This window comes from Helianthus annuus, chromosome 4, assembly GCF_002127325.2.
Source record: "Helianthus annuus cultivar XRQ/B chromosome 4, HanXRQr2.0-SUNRISE, whole genome shotgun sequence".
Lineage (NCBI taxonomy): Eukaryota > Viridiplantae > Streptophyta > Magnoliopsida > Asterales > Asteraceae > Helianthus > Helianthus annuus.
In genome coordinates, this window is record NC_035436.2 from 106,790,632 (window position 1) to 106,805,369 (window position 14,738).

Below are 14,738 nucleotides of genomic sequence, written 5' to 3' on the forward strand. Positions count from 1 at the left end.
GTCTTACTGAAAGTCTCGCCTTGGAACGGCGTAGCTAGATTCGAGAAATGCGGAAAACTAAACCCGAGATACATTGGGCCATTTGAAATTCTAGAAAAGATCGGTACCGTCACGTACAAGTTGAAACTGCCAGAAGAACTTAGTAACGTACACGACACATTTCATGTGCCGAATCTTAAGAAAAGTCCAAGACAAGGAGAAGTCGTATCGAACTAGTCAAGGTCCGCTTGAATTCACGTCACAGACCCGAGTACACATGGGAACGTGAAGATCAGATTAAGGCAAACTATCCCCACCTGTTCGAGAAAACTCCTGCAAAGGATGGCTCAACTTGAATTTCGGGATGAAATTCTTTTTAACAGGGGGAGAATGTGACAAATGGCAAATAACCGGTGATTCCGTACAAACTAATCACTATTTTTATTTCTTAATCTCATGCATTTAGCGTAATTTAATTACGTAACTGTGTCGTAAATCAGATAACAGAGTTAGGACAAGAAAACAATGCTAAAACATATGTTGGTTTTCGTCGTATTATGAAACCAAGCAAACAATGTCCTAAAAGTGTTGGTAGAAAGTGTCGTGCGCACTATTCACGGTTACACTATTCATGCTAGCAAAACCGTGAAAACTAGAACGAAACACTGAAAAACGACACACGGATAACATAACTGAGTCCATTTATATAAGAAAACAATAATACGAAAACATATCTTGCAAAGATACAAGACTTTCCGGTATGACACCCTAATTACAAAAATGTCCGTTTCGGCTAAAATATAACTTTTTTAACGCGTCCGAATCCGTGATATAGCATTTCCGGGACTCCGAAATTATGTCAATTGTTGAAAAACACGCTAAAACATTTTAAGGATATCAACGGGATGTTCAAAATCACAAGCTTACGGTATTACATCGCTATGCATTAAACTAGTCCGTTAGCGAACCGGTGAACTAGCAAGCTGTAATTTCGCCACCAAACAACCTAGCGAAGAAGCTAGTGAACTAGTTAGCCATATTTTGGCGTCGGAAACGCCTTAAATAAACGGTATAGCATCGATGGTAAATTAAAACCATCGCTCCCGGTACTATATTACACCTTTCATATATTACCCGATATCGAACCGACGAGAGAACTAGTGGTATTTTTACCATCCAAAGTCAATACCCACTAACCATATAAACTAATTGGACTTTACTTAAAACCTTGAACTACCCTTACTACCCTAACTAACAGACTTAAACTAATTACCAAAATATCTCATATTTTAATTAAATGTCATGTGTTTAAAAAGTAAAAAGAAAAAAAAAACATAATCTAGATTAACCATGCCCAAAATCGGCCAAGTGGGGCCACCCCAATAACCTACAAGTTAGTAGGAGAATGATGGATATAAGTATGGTTGCAAGATATGTATTTGACCTTTGGAAAGATTGTGTAAATATAATATCATCTACATCAATATTTCAATTCATCACTTACACTTTCAAAGTTCACAAACCACTTTCCTTATTTCTTTTACCTACGACTAACTTTAATATCCTAGAACCCTCCATTTTCAAATCCTAAACTACCAAAAACCAAGCTTAACAAGTCCGTTCATGGTGAACTAAAAGAAGTTGCAAGGGCGGAGGATCATTAGGAGCTTGGTTGGAGCCTAAATCTCTTCTTAATATTCTTATTTAGCTTGTGCAATATTGTAAGTCTTCTAATCACCATTTTTAAGCTTCTTATTACTAGTAAATTATGGAAGTACAAGTTGATCATCAAAAAGATTAATAAAAATCACACCAAAAACCCTAACCCCAAAGCTAATAAACACTAAATATAACTATATTATGTGTTGATTTATTAGATTTGTGATAGCTAGTTAGCATAATTTATGTTGATTATGTTAAAGTAAGTTGTTTTAAATGGGTGATCTTTTTATGCTTAATAATATAAATGATGATTTAAACATGGTAATGTTTAAATCTAAACAAGATCATCAACCTCTTGTTCCATGAACTTTACTACAACTTAAAAAAATGATTTATTACACATGAGTGACTTTTATAAAGAATAACCACCATGATTCTTATTATGATCATCCTAAAAGTTTACTAAACAAAGTGGTTTAAAGAGGAGATTTTAATTAGAAAATATAATGAAAATGGTGTCTTTAACGTCCTAATAAATATGTGAAGATTTCATTATTGTTAACCAAGTTGTTAAAAATATACTTATAAAAGTTCATTGAAATAAAGAAGAAATGAGCATGAATCATGCATGCAAAGTTGGTGTAATGAAACTTGATTAGGAAATTGATTGTGATTATGGGTTTAAACATGGTTTAAATGCGTTTTGAAAACGTGGGAAACGTCATAGTTTAGGGGAAACTATGGCGAATTTTTCTAAAAATCCAATCGCGATTAAAAATGGGATCAAAGGGTGATTAACAATGTTAAACGCGATTAGTGGTCATAAACGTCATTTTGGAAACCCTAATGAGAATATTTAAGTCTTAAATATTCAATAAGTTTTATGGACTAAAACTTATTCTTTTACAAAATAAATGGTTAAAAATGTAACCATATATGTATATATAATTTTTGGTAAAAATTATATATTTTTTTTGGAAACTTGTCAAGTGCATGTATTATGTGCTATATGTGTATGTATTAGATACCTATAGGGTGATCAAAATAAATACACATACATGTTCCTACATGGCCCAAGAAATGCTAGTAAATCGGACAATTAAATAAAATGGACGAAATGGAAATACATAACACTTGATGACGACAAATTGGGCGTATCGACATCGTGAACAAGTTACTACAATGTCGAGTCTAAAACGAACACATATGTAGGTCCCTCTTTGGAGGATGACGAACCTAAACCTTGTTATACAAACCCACTAGCGAGTGCGGAATCCAAGCTAGCAAGCAAACCGGGATGAGACAAGTATAAACACAAACACACAAGGATTCACCGATTAACACCACTGTATTAATACGAATGAAGGTTCCGGTTACAAGCACAATGTTTACAAATCTAACTTGCAAACTCTCTAGTGTGTGTGTGTGTGTGTTTTGATAGAATGCTCTCAAACTCTCTCTATGTGTGCATCTATCTCACAAGCCTCTCAAGTCTCTACTAACACAACACACTTCATGGGTATTTATATACCCAGCATCTGATGTCTGGTCTGAAGGATTAGATAGATGGTCCGAAGGATCATCTATCGATGACAAAGTGTTCGAAGGATTTCCAAATACTTCGAAGGATTTCATATCCTTCGAAGTTCAACAGTAGCCCTCGTAACATATCTTTCGATGTCATCGAAGGATAGATATTATCCTTCGATGAACTATCCTACGACACAGAACATATTCAACCAATATTCTAACCGTTGGCCAAGTCAAACCAGGAGGACGGTTGACTTGGTCAACTTACAGGACTGACAAGGACATCGTTCGCATATAGACCGAATACAGACAAAGTACAAACACAAGTGCATCAACAAACTCCCCCTTGGCTGTAGCTTTGTCTTTATCTTCTATAGTTGTAGACTCGTCTCGAACTTCGATGGTCTTTGGTCTTCGAGTTCTCAAAACTCTGATGTCCTTTCAAGTCTTCAATGTCGGAGGATCTTCAAAGTCTTCACGTATTGAAAGCAGAGAGTGTATCAACAAACTACCCGTATCATGTAGGAAGTGTGTTAACAAACTCCCCCTTAACATAAGCTCCCCCTTGAGTTATGCTCGTGAAAAACTTTATCTTTATGAAGTGAGATCCTTGAGGTGTTGATGATGGTCAGTGGCAACTCGATCATCTTCATCATTTGAGTGCCCTCACGTCGTGTCTTCATTCCGAAGCTTGTCATCGACCATGTTCTCCTAGCCTTTAGAATCTGCACATGCAAGAAATCTAAACGCATAATGAGAACAACTGCTTGGAATATAGTTAATCATAAACAAGTGACACACGGATGACCATGTCACAATCAAACACCGTCCGACAGTTTGAAAGTTTTTCAAATTTATCAATTTCAGATTTCAACTTTCAAAACATGCAAATTTCGACCGTTTATGAAGATTTAGTCATTTCGGTTTTCGTTCAGGTTTCAGGCAACGAAGACTCGAGTTCCAACATCGTACGATCGAAAATAAAGTAGAAATAAAATCTTTTTGGCTTTTATAAAGTTTAAATTAAAACACACCTAAAATCTTTTTGGGATTTTTGAATTTTTCAAAAGTAAAGACTGAAAGCAGTAAATAAATATATACAGACAATCTTTTTGCGAGTTTCGAGGGTAAGAGAATCATATCAGTGTACGGTCATGCCAAAACACTCTTGTTGTTCAGTTAGTTAACATTAAGATAAGCATCCTATAACAATTATCGGTATTGTTGTCCACTTAAGCTCAACTTATCAGATGTAATCATGTTTAGGAGATACATTAAGGTATGATTTAAACTTACCGACCGGTGTTCATCCACATCACGACACATTCCCGTATCAAGGTATGCACGAGGGTTCATCTTACCGGTGAGTATACCGATTATCATCTGTTTGACCGTATATTGATGTGAGATTCTCACTTATTTTGATTTGAAAACAAGCCCTATGTGATAGAATCACTTATTGATGAGGAACTTGATTTTCATATGCATGAGGGCACAGGAGCAAGTCCGTGAACAGGTCAGTACTTCCGTACAGCAGAGAGACGAACTTGACTCCCGGATAAATGTGATATTTTATCACTTATTTGATATGGACATGTGATTGTTTATCACTTATTGAGGTCGAATGCAGTATGAATTATGTACACGTATGTATAGTATCATGGAAGATCTTAGACTTTGTCTTTTATAGAAACAACCATGATACCCAGATGATAAGCAGCATAAAGACCGAATATCTCAGAACCTCGGCAATCTATCAAACGAAATTTCGGTACTAAGACCATATGCCAATGAATGGTTCCCACCTGGTCTTCAGTCGGTTTAAGATTTATATCACCCTGCACACTTTAAAATGATTGTGAGCCTACCGATACATCTTATATAGAGCTGCTTATCGTTTTTCATTTTAGGTTTAAAGAGGTTTGGATAGACCACTGATGTACTATCATTTTCTCTTTTGCTCGCCAGGAAACTCATTTTTGATTTTCTATTGTTTTTGTGTTTTTGAAATTTTTCGATGTTTTTGGATTTTCATATTTTTGGATTTACTCCCCCTAAAATCAATAAACTAAGACAAATTTAAAACACAAAGATATTTACAAAAATGATTTTCCGATGTTGGTTTTACTCTTGCTTGACCTTAATGCCGGTTACCCAAATTAAGTTTTTATCAGAAAAGATTTATCGAATTTTTTGGGAAAATCAGTTGGCACGTCGGTAAGCGGTGCGGACCATGACAACATTGACAAGTTTCATAGAGAAACAATCACGTGTGAGGCGATATTCTAGATCAATGTGTCAGGTCAAAGAGTGCTGTATGAGATGATAATTCATAAAGCAACTTAAATATCGACAAGCATATGAGAGATTTAGAAATTCAAAACCGTATCCTGCAACTGTTTCATGCATTGCAAGGAATCTGAGTGCTCTCCCAAACTTGATATCCACCCGGTGTGGACTTCAAGGTCGAATCTGCAGCTACTGAGAAATCTCTTGACAGCAACAAGATCATAAACCTCCGGGTCCGGCTGGTCTTCCATATTGCACCAGCGAAGGTCTTTGACTTTCTCTTTCAGAAATGTTGTGCGGATGTTCAATCCATGCCAAGGCTTCTGCACACATTTCCTTGTATTCTTTCCTGAAGACCCGATCAAAAACCATAACCACCAACTTTTGGCATGTTCTTCATTTGGTCGAAATCTGCAACTTCATACAACCACATTCTTTCACCAACATCTCCTTCTTCTTTTCTATTTCTTTCCTCTCTCTCCATCAATGGCAACAACATTCTCCTAGATATATCAATATTTCGGATCCTTATGTCGCCAAACTTGTGCATGGACGCTCCACTATCACCTAAAACTATCAATAGTTCCTCCTGGAACATCCTGCACACTCACTCAGAGATTAGTTGGAGAGGGGGACCCAAGCCTTCACAGACTTGGGTCGTCCGTCATCATCGAGAATTGTAACATCCATTTCCCGATGATTCGGAATTGATGCAGCTCCCCCTGAAACAGTTACCGGTTTTGGTATCCAAATCTGTTTCTGTTTTTCATGTTTAACATCCGATTTAACAGATTTTGTTTGGATGACCTCCGGTTTTAAAACCTTTTCAACTTCTTTTCTTTGTTTCTTTTTCTGTTTCTTTTCTCGTTGGTTAACAAGACGAGGGTCCTGTTTTGGTGAAACAGATCTTTTATGGTAATTGTTACCATGGGGGGCATCAACTTTTGACTTTCTCTTGGTGAGATATGGACAATTCTTAATGATGTGTCCATACTCACAGCATTCAAAGCATGATCTCCGCTCAACAAACCTCGGAGTATCATAACTGTAACAGCTGGATGATGAACTTCGTGATCTTGAGGTACTTGGTCCTACATCACAACCGTTTGTTTGTTGTGTATAGTTGTTTTGACTGTTTCTTTTCAAAATTTTACTTTGTTTAACAAAATCCTTATTGGATTTGCTTTTGAAAGTATCAATTTTATCAGTTCCTCTTGATTTCACGAAGTTTATCTTCCGATCCTTTTTCTTGTTTTCGCCCTGTTTGCCTTTTCTATTCTCTTGGGCGGCATGATTTTGTTCACGGGGATCATCAACCTTTGCTTTCAACTTATGAAGATATGGACAATTTCGAATTATATGTCCAATTGTACCACATTCAAAACACATTCTCCGCTCTACAAACCTCGGAGAAACGTGTTGATGACCAGACGAAGAACCAGATACTGAACTTTGTGATCTAGATGTGCTTGGACCTAAGTCACATCCATTGGTGTGTTGGGTATAATTGTTCTGATCATTTCGTTTTAAAATTCTAACTTGTTTTACAAAATCAATGTTGGATTTATTTTGAAATGTTTCAAGTTTGTCCGTACCCTTTGATCCAACAAAGTTCACTTTCTGTTCTCTTTTCTTAGCTGGAGCTCTTTTGTTTTGCACCCTTTGAACCTTAGGTTGCTCAACCTTAGATTGTTGAATTTTAGGTTGTGCAGCCTTAGGTTGAGGAGCCTTAGACTGCTCAACTTTAGGTTGTTGAACCCTTGGTTGTTCAGTCTTAGGCTGCTGAGCCTTTGGTGCTTGAGCATTCTTGTTTTGAGCCCTCTTTTCTTGTACCTGGCCCTTACCCTTTCCAGAATTCACTTGTTGTTTTCGCTCAACTGGCAGTTTTTGGTTTCCGTATTGTTTTCTAATTAGCTCACACGGAATTGGTTCACATTGAGTGACCGTCACTTTGTTACCTTTGTTTCCCAAAAACTTATCAGTTCGTCCTTCAAAAATTTTCTCAATTAAATCTTGATTTACATTTTTGATTGGAAAATCTTTGTCAGAATAGATTTTGCTGTCTCCCTTGAGCGTATACAAGAAGTTATTCTTTTCAATGCTCGGTACACTGGGCTTCATTGCCTTTGGTGTTTCAGCCTTACTCGGTTTCACTGGTGGATCACACAAGATGTGATTCTCAATTGGAATGTCTGGTGTAACCGAGTTAGACTGTGGTTTCTCATTTTCTTCAGATTCATCGTCCGAAGAATCAGCATCCTCAATAATTGGAGAACTCTGTTCCTTAACAGACGATGAATTTTTCACATTCTCAGATTCAGATTGCCCCGAGGATGATGTACCAGTTGTGAACCCGAGGCCTGCTGCAAAGTCATCTAGACAGAGTGGCACTGTAGGTTCAAAACGGGGCATATCCTCGTCATTAGGCAACTTGGAGTAGTTATGATTCATTGGTGGAGGACATGATTTGTATCCTACGCCAATGAATTTTTCATCCTTCTTTTTCTTTTGAACATCAATAATGTGATCCAATACATAGCGGGAATGGGAATAGCTTTCCAATTTCTGCTTGATTGTTTCACATTCACACTTGACTGTGGCTAACTCTACCATCTGTTGTTCAATTGTGTCAATTAAATTATTATTAGCATGTTGTTTTCTCAAAACAGCCTTTTGAAGTTCAGAAACATCATACTTTAATGACGCAATTGTTGCTTTAAACTCTTTTTCATTTCTTGTTAAAAACAAGTTAGCCTCAGTTGCTTTAGACAGATCAACAATCAATTCTTGATTGTGTTTGTGTGTGATGTCAAAAAGACTTTCCTTTTCTGCATATTCTAGACATTTAGCACATTCAACAACAGCAGAAATAGAATCAGGTTTAGAATCACATACCTGACTGGAATCACACTCAGGTGTTGGCCTTTCTTCATCAGAATTAATAACCTCCCTTGATGATTCACATTCAGATCCATTCTCGCTTGAACTTGAAGTTGTATCACCCTCAACTGAAGTTGAAACATCTTCATCTGAACTTCTGTCATGTTCAGAACTGTCATCATTTCCCGAGGCTTCACCATTGCTTGCATCTTTGACAATTTCAGCATACAACGCCGATTTTGTCTGACTACTGTTCTTTGGGTCAAGAGATGATGGTTCTACAGTAGAACGATGGTGTTGTAAACCAACTGGGGGTAATGGATTTCCATTCAAGTCTGTGGTTGGAGCCGACTTTACAGGAACTTGTATTGGATTGCCAAACCAATCTGTTGTTATTTTCGGTTCACTTTGCCTTTGATTTGTAACTGATGCCCACTGATTTGCAGATATCATGGCAGCTGAACGTGGGGCAATAGCCTGTATCCAAGCATTCCTGAAATCTATTTCAGATTGATAAGCAGATGATTGCGTATCAGATGATTGCGGAGCCAAGGATGTTGTAGTCCACGCGGATGGATCCCATTGACCGTTTGTTCCCATTTCTGCAGTAATTCGAGATGGTGTGTGAGATTCGGCCCTTGAAGGAGATAAAATTTGTACACGTGTATTTTCCACTGTCGAAGGATCAACCGAAAGATCACACGAAAGATAAACACCAAACCGGTCTCGAAAGATGATCTTTTGTAAGTTGATTTTCTAATCGAGGGCTTTGTGATTTTCTAAACTTGGGCTGAGAACACAAACAACCAACAACAAATATTTTCCATTTAATGACTAATCCTTCGATTTATTTTCTTGTGGAGCCGGTTCCTTGGGCCGTAAACCCCAACTACAAACAACCAAATTAATTGGTTACCATTGGGCGGTGATCACCAACCAACAAAATTTTATTGGTCACTTGGGGCCGGCGCCTTGTGAGGTGATCACACACACAAAAAAATATCTTTTAATTGAGGCACATGGCCGTTGGCCTTTTTCTTCAACACCAATCAACAAAAGACAGTCCCTTTGGGCGGTGCACTTGGGCTGATAAAAACCTTAGTGGGACGGTGATCAACAACAATCAATCAAAGTTTATTGGATGTCTTGGGCGGTGCACTCTTCGTATTAATTTAACACTTGGGGCGGTGCCTTGGGCCGAGAACCCAGACAACATACAACCAAAAGCTCAATGGTCTATTTGGGCGGCGCCTTGTTTGATTGACCAATTATTTTTGACGGCTCACTATAGATCCTTCGAAATTTTAATAATTGATCAATTGCGGTGCACATCAATCAATAAAGTATCCTTCGAGTAAACAAAAATTAATCCTTCGAATAATAATATCCTTGGGCGGTGGTCACTTGGTTAGTGCCTTAGGCGGTGCACAACAACCAATAACCCATCTTTCAATGTTGTTGAGGGGTAAAGGTGATTGATGTGACCCTTGAACAGTTGGTTGACCATTCGAGACAAGCAACGTTGAATCTGATGATCTTTCAAAGTTGAATCTGATCCTTCGAACAAGAAAAATGATCTTTCGAAAAAGCAAAAGTTGACCCTTCGAATTTTAGCTTGACCTTTCGAAAGCCGTAGTCTGATCTTTCAAAATTTTGTGTTGATCCTTCGAGACTAAAAGGAAAATATCTGATCTTTCAAAATTTTGTGTTGATCTTTTGAACTTAATAACTGATCATTCGAAGTATGAAGATATCTTTCGAAGTATGAAGATATCAAGAACTTTATGAACACAGCAAGAACACGGTGACTGTTTGATCTGCAGATTTGACGAAAACCGACCCAAGACTTGAACAAAAACCCGGTTTTAAACAAGGTAAAGAGCCTTAGCTCTGATACCACTTGTAGGTCCCTCGGAGGTTGAGGTTTAACCTATTCCTTGTTATGTTTAACCCACTAGCAAGTGCGGAATCCAAGCTAGCAAGCAAACCGGAGTTTATACGAAAGCAAAGTGAACAAGAGAAAGAGTAGACAAGCAAGTATCAAAGTTTTCTCTTGTATTTCAGTGGACACGGTTACAGACCTTGACCAAACTGAAAATACACTCTTACAAGACTTGGGTTCACACACACAAAAGCTCTCAACAATGAACACTAACTTGGACAGAACTGATGAGGAGTGAAACCCTCATGGGATATATATACCCAATACAGATACCCATGCACGAAGGATAGGAATCCTGGTCGAAGGATCATCTGTCGACCAGAAAAGCTATCGAAAGATCTCGAAGGATCTAGACATACCTCGAAGGATGGTATATCCTTCGAGGTCCATAAAGATCCTCCGAAACATCATCTTTCGAAGTCATTGAAGGATACTAAACATCCTTCGATGACATCCTTCGAGACATGTTATCTTTCAACCACTAAGTGTTGTTGTTTGGCCAAGTCAAACCAGGAGGATGGTTGACTTGGTCAAACATACATTTCAACACATAAATAACATTACAAATACGTAAACACAACAGACAAAAGACATCGTTTTATACAATACAAAATACAGACAAAGTACAGACACAAAGTGCACCAACAACATATCTAAGTGGTCAAAAACAAGAATCCGGAAAGTCGAAAACTATAAAAATTACCAAGAATTTTTCATGTGAAAAACGAACTTATTAAGTTACATGCTTGGTGAATTTTTGGTAAAAATGCAAGAGTATATTTAATGGACTCACCAAAATTAGATTTGGGGTTGACCCAAATTACTAAAATGCATGGGCTAGAGCCCAAATATAAATTATTTGGGTTAGGCCCAAATTACTAACATACATGGCCAAGGCCCAATTGTAAATATATGGGCCAAGACCCAAATTACTAAAGTACATGGGCCAAGGCCCAATGACCTTAAAAACTAGGGCTAGGCCCAATAACAAGAAAACTAGGGCTAGGCCCAATAACAAGAAAACTAGGGCTACGCCCAATAACAAGAAAACTAAGGCTAGGCCCAATAACAAGAAAACTAGGGCTACGCCCAATGACATAAAACTAGGGCTAGGGCCAATAACAATAAAATGTGGGGTAAGCCTAATGACATAGGTTCCAAGCCGTTCACATATAATTCAATAAGTACAGAATGCATGTATATACATTACAATCGAGCGAGTATACTATCAACACTCTAAAATACAAAGTTGTTCCAAAGATGACAAATGAGAACATAATAAAGAATTCAAGATGAACAACTTGTACGAGGCCCGAAAGACCTAGTGTCTAACGAGATTAGTACACATGTAGGTTATTGACACGTACGGACGCTCACTTCGATATCATAATACACGGAACGCAAATTTGTGAGTTCATGTCCCTCCTTTCAATGATTTCAATGTTTTGGTTTTAAAACAATCGAGGGGAAATTCATGCTAAAACTACGGATATGTTAGCATACATGCTAATACTATGGGTATGCTAGCTATGGGTTTAGATGATAACACGATCAATGTACATAAGTAGGATGATGACATAGTAACCATTAATCACTTAGTGACCAAGGTGCAAAAGGTGTAGATCTATTGAGCTTGAGACACGCTCCACTCCTTTAATAGGCCATAGGAGTGCTTTTGTGATCCCAGAAAATGTCAAAGTTAACATACCTGGATTTCAATACAGGAATGCAAAGATCTCATTTTCATGAATACTACGATTACAAGATTTCATTTTCATGAATACTACGATTACAAGATTCATTTTCATGAATACTACGATTACAAGATTTCATTTTCATGAATACTACGATTACATATGATAACAAAAACTGCATGAACTCGCTCAACTTTTGTTGACTTTTTAAAACTACATGTATTTCAGGAAACAAGTCTTGAGCTGGTGATACATGATTGGATGCAATGATTACCTTTCTTACGTCACACGCAACACGCTTCCGCAACTAGCAGGGTGTGACAGAATGTGTATCGAGTATCGTGAGCTTAATAAGCTTACCATCAAGAATCGATATCCCCTACCTCGCATTGATGATCTCTTTGACCAGTTACAGGGTGCTACTTGCTTTTCGAAGGTCGATCTTCGTTCTGGGTATCATCAACTTCGTGTGCATGAAGAAGATATTCCCAAGACAACTTTCCACACTCGATATGGGCATTATGAATTCACAGTTATGCCATTTGGTTTAACCAATGCTCCTGCTGTTTTAAGTGGGTGATCTTTTTATGCTTAATAATATAAATGATGATTTAAACATGGTAATGTTTAAATCTAAACAAGATCATCAACCTCTTGTTCCATGAACTTTACTACAACTTAAAAAAATGATTTATTACACATGAGTGACTTTTATAGAGAATAACCACCATGATTCTTATTATGATCATCCTAAAAGTTTACTAAACAAAGTGGTTTAAAGAGGAGATTTTAATTAGAAAATATAATGAAAATGGTGTCTTTAAGGTCCTAATAAATATGTGAAGATTTCATTATTGTTAACCAAGTTGTTAAAAATATACTTATAAAAGTTCATTGAAAAAAAAGAAGAAATGAGCATGAATCATGCATGCAAAGTTGGTGTAATGAAACTTGATTAGGAAATTGATTGTGATTATGGGTTTAAACATGGTTTAAATGCGTTTTGAAAACGTGGGAAACGTCATAGTTTAGGGGAAACTATGGCGAATTTTTCTAAAAATCCAATCGCGATTAAAAATGGGATCAAAGGGTGATTAACAATGTTAAACGCGATTAGTGGTCATAAACGTCATTTTGGAAACCCTAATGAGAATATTTAAGTCTTAAATATTCAATAAGTTTTATGGACTAAAACTTATTCTTTTACAAAATAAATGGTTAAAAATGTAACCATATATGTATATATAATTTTTGGTAAAAATTATATATTTTTTTTGGAAACTTGTCAAGTGCATGTATTATGTGCTATATGTGTATGTATTAGATACCTATAGGGTGATCAAAATAAATACACACACATGTTCCTACATGGCCCAAGAAATGCTAGTAAATCGGACAATTAAATAAAATGGACGAAATGGAAATACATAACACTTGATGACGACAAATTGGGCGTATCGACATCGTGAACAAGTTACTACAATGTCGAGTCTAAAAATAACTTATTGTTAGACACTAAAACGAACACATATCTAAGTGGTCAAAAACAAGAATCCGGAAAGTCGAAAACTATAAAAATTACCAAGATTTTTTCATGTGAAAAACGAACTTATTAAGTTACATGCTTGGTGAATTTTTGGTAAAAATGCAAGAGTATATTTAATGGACTCACCAAAATTAGATTTGGGGTTGACCCAAATTACTAAAATGCATGGGCTAGAGCCCAAATATAAATTATTTGGGTTAGGCCCAAATTACTAACATACATGGCCAAGGCCCAATTGTAAATATATGGGCCAAGACCCAAATTACTAAAGTACATGGGCCAAGGCCCAATGACCTTAAAAACTAGGGCTAGGCCCAATAACAAGAAAACTAGGGCTAGGCCCAATAACAAGAAAACTAGGGCTAGGCCCAATAACAAGAAAACTAAGGCTAGGCCCAATAACAAGAAAACTAGGGCTACGCCCAATGACATAAAACTAGGGCTAGGCCCAATAACAATAAAATGTGGGGTAAGCCTAATGACATAGGTTCCAAGCCGTTCACATATAATTCAATAAGTACAGAATGCATGTATATACATTACAATCGAGCGAGTATACTATCAACACTCTAAAATACAAAGTTGTTCCAAAGATGACAAATGAGAACATAATAAAGAATTCAAGATGAACAACTTGTACGAGGCCCGAAAGACCTAGTGTCTAACGAGATTAGTACACATGTAGGTTATTGACACGTACGGACGCTCACTTCGATATCATAATACACGGAACGCAAATTTGTGAGTTCATGTCCCTCCTTTCAATGATTTCAATGTTTTGGTTTCAAAACAATCGAGGGGAAATTCATGCTAAAACTACGGATATGTTAGCATACATGCTAATACTATGGGTATGCTAGCTATGGGTTTAGATGATAACACGATCAATGTACATAAGTAGGATGATGACATAGTAACCATTAATCACTTAGTGACCAAGGTGCAAAAGGTGTAGATCTATTGAGCTTGAGACATGCTCCACTCCTTTGATAGGCCATAGGAGTGCTTTTGTGATCCCAGAAAATGTCAAAGTTAACATACCTGGATTTCAATACAGGAATGCAAAGATCTCATTTTCATGAATACTACGATTACAAGATTTCATTTTCATGAATACTACGATTACAAGATTCATTTTCATGAATACTACGATTACAAGATTTCATTTTCATGAATACTATGATTACATATGATAACAAAAACTGCATGAACTCGC